This window comes from Mastomys coucha, unplaced genomic scaffold (assembly GCF_008632895.1).
Source record: "Mastomys coucha isolate ucsf_1 unplaced genomic scaffold, UCSF_Mcou_1 pScaffold20, whole genome shotgun sequence".
NCBI classification, from domain to species: domain Eukaryota; kingdom Metazoa; phylum Chordata; class Mammalia; order Rodentia; family Muridae; genus Mastomys; species Mastomys coucha.
The window spans coordinates 29,156,853-29,167,961 of record NW_022196903.1 but is presented as its reverse complement, the minus strand read 5'-3'; the positions used below and the strand labels follow the sequence as shown (position 1 = coordinate 29,167,961).

Sequence of the window (11,109 nt, the reverse complement as noted above, 5' to 3'; positions counted from 1 at the left end):
TGCCTTCTGCCTTCAGAACGCATACACACAAGCCCAGGAACTACAATAAGAGCACATGTGTGATGTTTGTCTTCCCTTAATAGGACCATCTCTGGAAACATCCATAAAATCATTCTTTTTAAAAGGCACTCCTCTTTGCTTATTTTTTTTTTCATGTGAACTGTAAAGGTTTTAAAAGGGCAAATAAGCCATTTAACCAAGGGCCAGACTTACCGGAATGTAAATAAATGCCTATTAAACACCTTTGTTCATCTTAAGAGACAGAGCATATCGTTTGTCTCAAAATAGAGCGTAAGACATGTAAAACTCTAGAGTAAAAGCCAAATATCAAAGGACACTAGCCAGGAAATGTAGTGTGTCTGTGAGCCCACCGTGACTTGTTTATGAGGTGACAGGACAGGGGTGGATGCTTGGGTTATACTTAATGTCTCACATCCTGTTGTTGTCAACGCCATCTTTATCACTTTTATTAGGAATGTATTTTCAATTGTTAAACTTTTTTCTTGCAGTGCCAAGGATCAAACCTAGGGCCCCATGCATATTGTCGACTCTTTTATTTTCTTTTCACCCAACTAAAACTACCAGTAATACCCTAGATAGACTTAAAGTTTAGGAACTGATGAGGTATGTTGTATATTTTGTTTCCCCTTTTTCCTGCCCAGTTGACCCAAGTACAGCACTCAGTTCTCTGCCAGGATGGTTGGTGCCACCTGTGGTCGCCCTCTTCTGTTCTGGGAGGAACACATGGTAGTTCCTAGGGTTCTCAACTTTAGTCATTTCCTGGGCCCCCTTTCCTTCGTAGTGGGGTCCACTTTTGGTTTTGCTTTTCCTAACTCCTGGGTTCCTGACTGCACCTGCATCCCCTTGGGCGGTTTCCCTTTGATCACCACCTGCCATGCCTGCTCAGGCTTCTGCACCCTGGGGCCTCTTGGTAATTTTTAGGAGTTTTCTAGGGTATTTATATCCATCTAGGATGCTTTGTCTAGTGGTTCTGTAAGCAGTGCTAGTAAGACTGCATTACATGGGAAGCATTTGGCAGAGAGCTTGCAGGGAGTGTGAACATGAAAGCTTTATTTGAACCGATTGCATATTCTTGTCCAGCTCGGCCCAGGAGCAGAGAACAGCTGCTACATATCCCTTCTAGTTTTGGTTCTTTTTAGCCTAGAGACGGGGAAAGGGAATGGAGTCAATTCCAAACCAGTGAATTAGCTGTGGGTGGTGGACATGATATCTGAGCAGATAGACAGTGTACTTGGAGGAAAAATCACATCTGAGACCAAAATCTTCTCTTTGACCAGAGGCAGATAGAATTAGGAGGACTCCCCCTACCATGAACAGAGTGCTTTGGGCTCAGTGGCTTCCTGCTGAAAGCTATTGACTGAATCTTGTTTGTGGCAGTTCAAGCTGGCATTGGAAGAATATAGAGAAAACGTGCTCATTATTAGCAGTGGTCAGTGTAATTTTTGGAAATAAGTATGACCAATATTTAAGCACTGGAATGTTTGCTATGACCAGAGCTGGGATTGGAAACTGGCCCTTCTCAACTTTATAGTCTATTCTTTTTTTTTCTAGAAGTTTCCTCACTGTATACATTCCAGGAATGGAAGAGGCTGGGAGCATGCATAGTTCATCTCTGAACTGCCAGCTCCTGGCAGTATCTGACATGTGTTACATGAGAAGATGAATGCTTGCCAAAGCCTCTTCCTCCCTCTTCATAATGGTTCCTTACAGCCAAGGAAGGGAACATCCCAGTGATGCCAAACAAGAAAAGGAGTGGGGAGCAGTTACTGGGAGACGTCCAGAGAATGCTGTATTGATTTGTAGTGGTAGAGAAGAGGGAAGAGATGTGTGTGCATATTACCATGTACAGTTGATGTTCAGGAAGAAACGCACCATTAGAGCCCTAAGGGTTTCTGAAGTGGCTTCTTGGTGACCAGCCGCACTCCCATCTCACAACCCCTGCAGTCTGGCGAGCTGCAAATCTTTGTCTACTCTGAGTATCACAGACTTCTTCCCCTGAGCTTTGCTGACAGAAATTACTGCCATGAGGCAAGCAGCAAAAGAGCCAGAGATAGAAAAGGCCTGGATCCAGACAAGGCCCATATTTGAGGGGAGAAGTGTAATGATGCCTTTGACAGATGAGTTATTTTACATCTTTTCTGGTGGAAGGTAGACTCCTCAAGCAAACTGGGAGGCAGTGGTTACTCCCCAGCAACACAAGAAAGCCTTTGTGCTCCACTCCCAACTGCGAGCATTTCCGTGCTATTTGCTTTCTTTCCAGAGAATGGCCTCAGCTTCCCAAAAAGGATGATTTGAAAAGTAACAAATTATGGTGGTGAGGATTTTATTCATTCAGACTCTGAACGCTTCATTGAGTAGTACATTTTAAGAACAAAGATCAGAGCTGGAGGGAGCCCGGAGCAGCCGTGTGTGTAGAACAGCCCAAAGACATTAGTGAGCATTCAGACTTTGAGCTGTGTAAATATCAGACATCACTCCCAGTCTTAGGAGATATTTGAGCAGTTAAGGAGGAAAAGGAGGTTCTTTGAATAAAACGTTTTGCCAAACTGAATATGCCTTTTTACTGTCATTTCTTCTAAAGAGCCATTTTTCACCTCCGAAAAAAACACATCAGACATCTGGTTTTTATCTTTAATTTGCAGTAGTTGTTTCTTAATAAAAGTGATAAATCCCTGCAGGTGTGTCCAATCACCATTGCCTTCAGGGCTCGTGTGTGGTTTCAAGAGCTCTCTTGTTTTTTTTACCTTGTATGTGGTGGTGGTGGTGGTGGTGGTGGCGGCGGGGGATGCTTGGCTGTGGACCATTGTCAGCAGCCTGTCTTCCCAAAGCATCGCAGCTGGATCAGTAAGAGGCCCCTCCCCAGGCTACTGCCTGCTTCTGCTTCACAAATGTAAAGTAGATTGGTCTGCCTTTGGAATTCTACAAGGTTGTGGCATTGTCTGCAGTGAATCTCTCCACTATATTGACTTTCATAGTAGTCGGTATGATCAGCCCCCTTTCTCTACAGACTAGATTACTTTTACATAAATCTTAACACAAAAGTCACACATGCTCCAAGCAGTGTGCCATTCAGTCTGTTGGTAGCCATGCTCTGCAGCCACATGCAGGTGCAAACAAAAAATCTCCCCTTTTAACAGTTTTAATAGGCTTTTTTTTTTTTTCAGGCCAAGCTGGGTGCTTTAAGTAGAACCTCCAGTTTTGAGCTGGAATGGTCTCTGAAGTCCCTGTATGCTGAAGCCCTAAAGGGGTTAATGCGTGCTGAGCTCTAGAATGTTCTGAACTGCCAGCCTGAGAAGAGAGACCTCTTAAGACGGTAAATTATGGTTTAGTTCAAGTCCTGAGCAACCTGTGTGTTTTCATGAGCAGGGCACTCTTTTACACAGTGCCCTGTACGTCTGACACCAGCAGCAAAACACACTTGTGCACAACACAGCAGATCCATGCTCCAGATGCCATTCATTGAGAAGAGCAACCAGCACTTAGGTAGATGTCACAAGGACCCATTTCCTTTGACCCTTTTCTTACGTGAAACAGTCAAGCACTATCAAAGACTGGTGCATACCCCTTGGTTTTCTGTTCACATCAAAAAGTCTGTTTACCAGGAGAAACAAACACGTGGGCATGCAGGGTTTGTCAATAGCCAAAGCTTTCAGTGATGTTCTTTATCTGCAAATTAATATAGTCATCTCATCATTAAAATGAAGTTATTGTAACATCTGATTTGTTTCTTAATCAGTACTTCAAGGATCTAGCATATGGCTCTGTTACTACACATGACTGCAGCACAAATGCGTCCTGAATCCAGGCAAAGCTTATGATAACCACTAGAATTTATTATAATGAAGTTGATTGCATGAACAACACATCCATGGGAGTTTCCCAGAATCTCTAACATTTGATTTATGTAATTATGTAATGCTATTCTCAGTGAAAACCAACTGTGAGGAAAATTCATTTTGTTTTACTAACCAGGAAACTGAGGCATGGAAGAACTGCGTAATGTATGTAGCTTAGTGGCTCATATGTTGTTGGAGCTGAGTTTTGAGCCATTAGACCCTGGAGTCTGTGCTCTAAGGATTGTCCTGTGCTACGTCTCAAGGCAAGACTTCTGTCTCCATCTACTCACTGGCTTAGATCTCCATATGCTAAATGCCACCAGTGAGCCTTGACTCTGTGTTCTTAGCATGTTAGTTGTTAAGGCCTAGGTATAATATTAAGGCCTAGGTGAAATGTTAAGGCCCAGGTAACTGTTACCTGGCTAGCCTGCCATTTTGTGCTGTTACTAGTATTGCAAGGACACTTTCTTATGTGTTTCTGCTAGTTACCAGGAAATGTTCTCATGCCCATCTTGATTACATATTCTGTTATATTCTGTGTCCTTGGAAACTGATCACAATAGAAGTCAGTAGAACTGCTTTGTATAGTTATGGACAGTAAGCTTGAACCCCCAACATAGGAGAGACACCTTCACCAATATAAGAAGCTATTTCGAATAGGACTTCCATTTTGAAAATTTAATTTCCCAAGACTTTCCTGGGAGCTGACATCCTGGTTGGCAAGTTAAGACACAAATGTTAGATAAGTCCCATCCTGGTTGACAAGACATGAGTGTTAAATAAGACAAATCCCCTGCCACAGTCAAATACCCTAACCAATGGGAGTAGGATAAGTGTACAACAAAGACATACTCCTAAGGAAATCTCCTATCCCTAAATCCTAATTGGTGGAATAACTTGGCACAGATATTTGTGGATTTTAGGCTTAAAAGCCCTTTAGGATCTTAAGTCAGTGTCATAGTGAAGCTCCCAAGTCTGAAACGTGGCCCTGGTCAATCGGTCTTGGGGTGTGGCATTCAATAAATCGTCCCTCTTTGACTGAGATTGGTATTTGTGTGGCCTGTGCGGCGATTCCCAGACCTCAACATTAGTTTTGCTTTGATTCATGTTCTATTCTCTCAGAGCTTGAACCCTGTTCTCCAGAACAAACAAATAAAACCTCAAAAATCTAGTCACAAGACAGTACTGGTTCTTCAGTGTTCACACCAATATTTACCCATTTTTCCTAGTGCTCAAGAATGTAACATTAGCCAACACTATCAGAGAGTGTAGCAGAACATAAATCACAGCTTTTACAATGATTTGCTTAAGTCTCTGTAGTTTACAGAATGTTTAATGTATGTGTTAACTGTTCTTTTCATTTCTCTAAGTTCTGTTCCAGAAAGCATTTTAATTAGGTTATCTCATCTACCTGGCTAAATGCCATCCCTGAATATACTTTGATAACAAATCTTCAGCCATTCTACAAGGATCATTACAAGAGTTTTCAGTTTCCATGATTCAGAATCTTTGCACTGATGAAGTTAAATCCATTATCCATTATCCACTAGGTTGCTTCATACCCTCCATTTAAACAAGAATTAGTGTTAGATTATTGCTCAGTCCTAGCTATAGAAAACATTTTCGTCTGCAGATGCATTTGCATGTGCAATTCTGTCAGGAAATGAAAACTGTCATCCCTTTTATAAAAACTGCATCAGGCTTATTTTGAGCTTCATGGAACAGGAACCTCAGTTTAGTCCCTTAACCTAATAGTTTATTCTTTACAAGGATGGTATAATGTCTGCTTTTGTGTGTTACCTTGACATATGCTAGAATCATAAGAGGTAGGAGCCTCAGTTGAGGGAATGCCTCCATGAAATCCAGCTATAAGGCCTTTTCTCAGTTAGTGATCAATGAGGGAGGGCCCAGATCACTGTGGGCAAGTGGTCCTGGGTTCTATAAGAAAGCAGGTTGAACAAGTCAGGAAGCAAGCCAATAAGCAGCATCCCACTATGGCCTCTGCATCAGCTCCTGCCTCCAGGATCCTGCCCTATGTGAGTTCCTGTTCCGACTTCCTAAAGTGATGGAAATGTAAAATGAATCAACCCTTTCCTCCCCAAGTTGTTTTTTTGGTCATGATGTTTTACCACAGCGATAGAAACCCTCACTAAGACAGATGGGCAGATTGGGGCTGGTACAATCACCCCAGGAAGCTGTTGAAGAAAATGGCAGAACTTGCTATACAAATCTGCAGAAGGTCTACTGACTGCGAATCCAGAGGGCAGTTGAATGGCTTCTGCTGATGGGGCTCTTACTGCACTTCTTTGATGTTTGTAAGGCCAACCTGCTCCTCAGGTGTCACATGGGTCTTGATCTTTAAGAATCAAGCGCTGGCTTCTACCATCCCAAGAGTGAGCAGTCTCGTAAACAAAGCCCTCATTTGGCTAAACTTGCTGCCATTGGTTGCTTCTGCATTTGGTGACCTATCCGCTTTTGCCACGTAGCCCATTGAGATTGGCTAAGCTTGGGAATACTTAATGGCCGAGGGTGGGGCCAGAAGGCGGGGCTTAGATGGCAGGGAGGCGGGGCTTAAGTAATGGTTCCCCGGGAGGCAGAAAAAGCAGGAGAAGCAAGAGGGGGAAGACTGTTAAAAGGGTTCCTGAATAAACTGCTAAAAGGAAGAGTTAGGGTCGTGTCTTTCTTGCTGGTCTAGGCGGGCGTGACACTAGGCATGGAAGTATTGTGAAGTTTCCTGAAGAATATCTCTAGTTTCAAATATTCCTGCCTTCATGATGCAACAGGGAACCCGCTTTCCTGTAACTGTTGCCTCAATTTCCCCAGCAACTACCATAATCCCTCCCCCTTCATTGCTCCAGTGGCTTAAGAAAGCAAATGCAGCTGATGGGAGTCTCACTTCTCTCCTCAAATGAACCTTTATTGTATTCTTTGCCTCACCCCAGGAGCGGTTTTTTGTTTTTTTGTTTTGTTTTTGTTTGTTTGTTTTTTGTTCTTTTGGTCTGGGAATGAAAGCTTTGAGCTGAGCAGCCCTTCAGAGTTGTAGATAAAAGAAACAGTGTTTCCTGTGCCTTCTAGGGAGTAGCAGTGAGTTGCTTTGGCGTCCACCTTGCTTTCCACCTGTGGGTGAAATGATCCAGTCTATAGGCTGCAGTTCAAGCATACACCATGCCCTGTAGAATAGACCTTTTCATTGATTTCACGACTGGCTTACATCGAAAAGGGTTCAGGCAACCAGGACGTATCAGTGTACCTGGATCCCTTTCCCTCAGCTGACATATGGAGAGTTTCAGATGTCCGTTAGTAGTTTAATACGACTTGAGTGGCATAAGGAGGTTGAGCCTTCCTCCATCTGCCTGTGATGTCTTCCTGAGACGTTAACACATGCAAATGCCACATGCGTGCATTTTCGGTGTTTTTGCTGCAAATTTCAAAAGCTAATTTTTCTTTCTTTTCTGAAGGCTCCGCAGACCCCCCTTCTCCCCACCCCCTTGGTAAATGTGTTAAATCTAGGAAAAGATGTTATCAAAAGGAGAAAAACAGGTGGGAAAGAAAGAGATGAAAACACCCTGACAGTTCACTTGTGTTTTGCAGCTGTGAGAGACGTTGTTGGAATTGTTACCTCCCTTACCAAGATAATTAATTCTCTTTAAAAAAAAAAAAAATAGAAGGCACGTCTCCTTCCTTCAATCAGTGTCAACAGCCAATTACACTCTTTCATCACCCAAAGTGCGAGAACACAAATGTTATCAAGGAAGAAAACAGTTGGACTGACAAGATTAGCGATTCACTTCTTCCTAATCTTGTAATCACACAGTATGCAGCAGTTTATAATATTATATGCCCAAATTTGCCAGTAAATCATTCCATAAAGCCCCCCCCCATTGCTTTGCCCGCACTTGGTGCAGCAGAGCATGTCTTCCCGTAGAAGACATGAGATGAATGAAGACTACCTCCTCCTTCTAGAGTTTTCCCTCATCCATTACCCTCTGCAGAGGGTTGTTAATTATGGAAAGAGTCATACCCAGTAGAATATATAACAGCAAATGGCTTTTAGGGATAACAGAAAAATTAAAGGCAGCTGATGGTGGCAGAAGGTTTGTCACCATCGATAAGATTAACACTTTGCTGTCATCTGCTGGAAAACAAAAGACTTCTCATCTTTTTGAGGGTCGGACATTTGTTACGGCATTTGTCATTTGTCACTAAAGTCTATGAGTAGCCCAACTATGTCACTGGTACTCAAAAATCACTCTCGTCACCCCAGGTGTGAGTGTGATGGGCATGAATGTTAGATTATGACAGAAATGACACTTGTATTTGACAGGGGGAATCTGATTGAGGAAACTAGCCCCCATTCTGCTGGGGTGGTGACACTGTCACAATGCATCTTTGTCAGGGCTCCTTCATGTCCTATAAGTGGGGATGGGGGGCGTTGATAATATTATGTTCAAATCGGATGGAGCAGGGCTGTCCCAAAGCTGTTGCCTGTACATGGGATATGTTCTTCTAGTTGGGATGCTTTCTCTGGCCTCAGTGGGAGAGGATGTGCCTAGCCTTTCAGACTTGATGTACCAAGGTGTGGGGGGGGGAACCCAGGGGGACCCTACCTGCTCAGAGGAGAAGGGGAGGGAAATGGGGGGAAGGAGTGTGGGAGGGGTGACTGGGAGGGAACAGTGAGTGGAATGTAAAGTGAATAAGTATAAATAAATGAAAGAAAGAAAAAATAATGTTATGTTCAGAAGATGAATGAAGATTCTGAATTTCTACTCATTTTTAGTTCTTGGGATATTATGAAGCCTAGTGACTCTGCAGCTCCAGTGGCTACTCTTGAACACATAGCCTTGGCTTTTTCCCTGGGTGTATTACTCCTAGAATTTCCCAGTGTCCAAACATGTTGACCTTGAGAGCACAAAGGACTTGAAAGGGGGCAATTAAAAACCAAACAAATTGCTTTCAGTGAAGAACAGGATGGGAAGGCACAGACAGATTCATGCTCCATAGAACATTATAGGGTAGACATTGTTCCCCTGCTACTGGGTGGAAGAAGGAATGGGGACTTGCTTCAGAACTTTCCAGTGATCCATCCAACATTAGAGTCCCACTTTTCAAGAGGCATTACTTTTACTGCCTCCATGGAGGGGATGGTACAGCCATACCCTCTGTGGTACATGGACACACCAGGCACCTTGGCATTTGATGCTGCATCCATGCCTTTCCTTGACTTGACACCTGAAGACTTTCTTCTGCTCCCTGGGTGGCCACAGAGCATCCAGCCAATTTTAGGTCTCTGAGAACAGAACAATCATACTGTTATTTCCAACTGTGCTACTGAGGAGCCTGGAAAGCATTCACAGCTTGCTAACGCATTATCATTTCTCCCAGAGTATCTCTAGGGAGCTGCCAAGGGAAAGAAGTAGACGTTGCCTTAAGGAACTTGTTCCCTACATACGCACATCTCAGGAAGGCTTGATGTTTGAGTTCCACAGTGTGGGGGTCTGAATAGGTGTGGCCTCCATAGAATCACAGGTTTGAATCCTTGGCCCCAGGCTTTGTAGTCTTCTATGCTCAAGCTATGCCCAGTGTGGCACAGTCTGCTTCTGCTGCCTTCAGATCAAGACTCAGCTACTTCTCCAGCACCATGTCTGCCTGCATCCCGCCATGTCTCCTACCATTGTGATAATGGACTAACCTCTGAAACTGTAAGCCGGCCCCAGTTAAATGTTTTCCTTCAAAAGTGTTACCATGAGCATGGTGTCTCTTCACAGCAGTCAAACCCTAACTAAAACACACAGTGACAACCGGAGTCACCAACAGAGATCACAATATTTCCAAACAAAAATGTCCCTAAGTCCCCAGAGCATCCTTAAATAGCCTAAATGTAGCCACGGTTGATAATTTATGGAAGACAGCAACAAAGAGCTTGACAATCTCCCACCAAGAGCGCAGGAAAATGTGTCTGCTGCAAAGCTGAAAAATAAACAGAACTCCACATACCTCTGTGGATAGTACATGCTGAGGCCAAAAAAAAAAAAAAAAAAAAAAAAAAAAAAAAAAAAAAAAAAAAAAAAAAAAAAAAAAAAAAAACCACTTCACTGTGACAGGACACAGGCATTCAAAGTGCTGGTAGAAAATATGTTATGTGCCTCTGTCACTTCTGATGCCCAGAATCCCCTTGAGGATGATGCCAACCTTCTGTTTTACAAACAGGAAGACGTGATGATAAATAAAAATTCAGAATACATGATCAAGTTATCCATTACTAACAATGAGCTATGAGGATTAAGAATTGTTCCTATTTTTTTTAAAGCTCTGCAATACAGTATGCATATGTAACTCCAGGACTTGATAAAGAAGTAGGGTGGCCAGAGAATGGTGGTGTCTAACTTGCCAGACAAATGACAAGATCCAGGTTCAGTGAGACCCTGATTCAAAAAATTAGGCAGAGAATGATTGAGTCAAATACCTGAAATCAACTTCTGCCCTCCACGTGTGTGAGCAGGTGTACATACACACACACACACACACACACACACACACACACACAGTGGTGGGGATACAGAATTGCTATTTTTAAGTATGCTATTCTAATGAATTGATTTCTAAACACTATTAAGCCAAAAATAATATTAAGATGAAAACATCTGATGCTGATGTTACAGCAAATGTGTCTACTATGGCAATTTTATTTATTGGTGATCCCACTACCTAGAGAAATATTGGTGTTTCCTTCTAGATCCCCGGCCCCTTATAAGGAGCCCATGAAAATTTTCATTATACATCTGTTTGTGTTGATCAGATTTCTTTCTTAGAAAATATTCCTTGAAGTGGCCCACCAAGTATGAGGATTTTCAGATTTCTAAAGGCACACGGCCAACACTTTGTGAGTCTATATATCACATAATTAATAGTCAGCTATTTTCTGGGCAAGCTACTATACACAAAGTGCTGGGCATGAGAAATGCCTTGGCCAGTAAAATCAGCAGAGGTCCTTGATCTCACAGAATTTATCATTGAGGCCCTCAATCTAAGAACACGAGTTTTTGTAAATTCAGAGTTTAATTCCATGCAGAATTGAGATTTCTGGGCAAGGAAAGGGAAAGAACAAAAGGTAAGCCACGCCCCTCGGCGCGCTGAATACCAATGGTATTCCGGTGTGCTGAGCACTGTTGCAGCTGTCAGAATGCTCACAAACTACACATTATGTTCAGTTCATTCAGGCCATAGAGGAGTTGTAGAAACTAAATTGACTCCA

The 11,109-nt window shown here is 42.9% G+C and overlaps 1 long non-coding RNA gene across 1 annotated transcript; it reads right to left on the bottom strand.

Annotated features, from left to right (window-relative positions):
* Positions 1-2,638: 2,638 nt before the first annotated feature.
* Positions 2,639-6,294, bottom strand: LOC116098699. Its single transcript, XR_004121914.1, has 2 exons — positions 6,107-6,294; positions 2,639-3,687 (listed from the first exon to the last, which is right to left on the bottom strand). It is a non-coding gene; the product is annotated as an uncharacterized LOC116098699 (long non-coding RNA).
* Between the last annotated feature and the right edge of the window lie 4,815 nt (positions 6,295-11,109).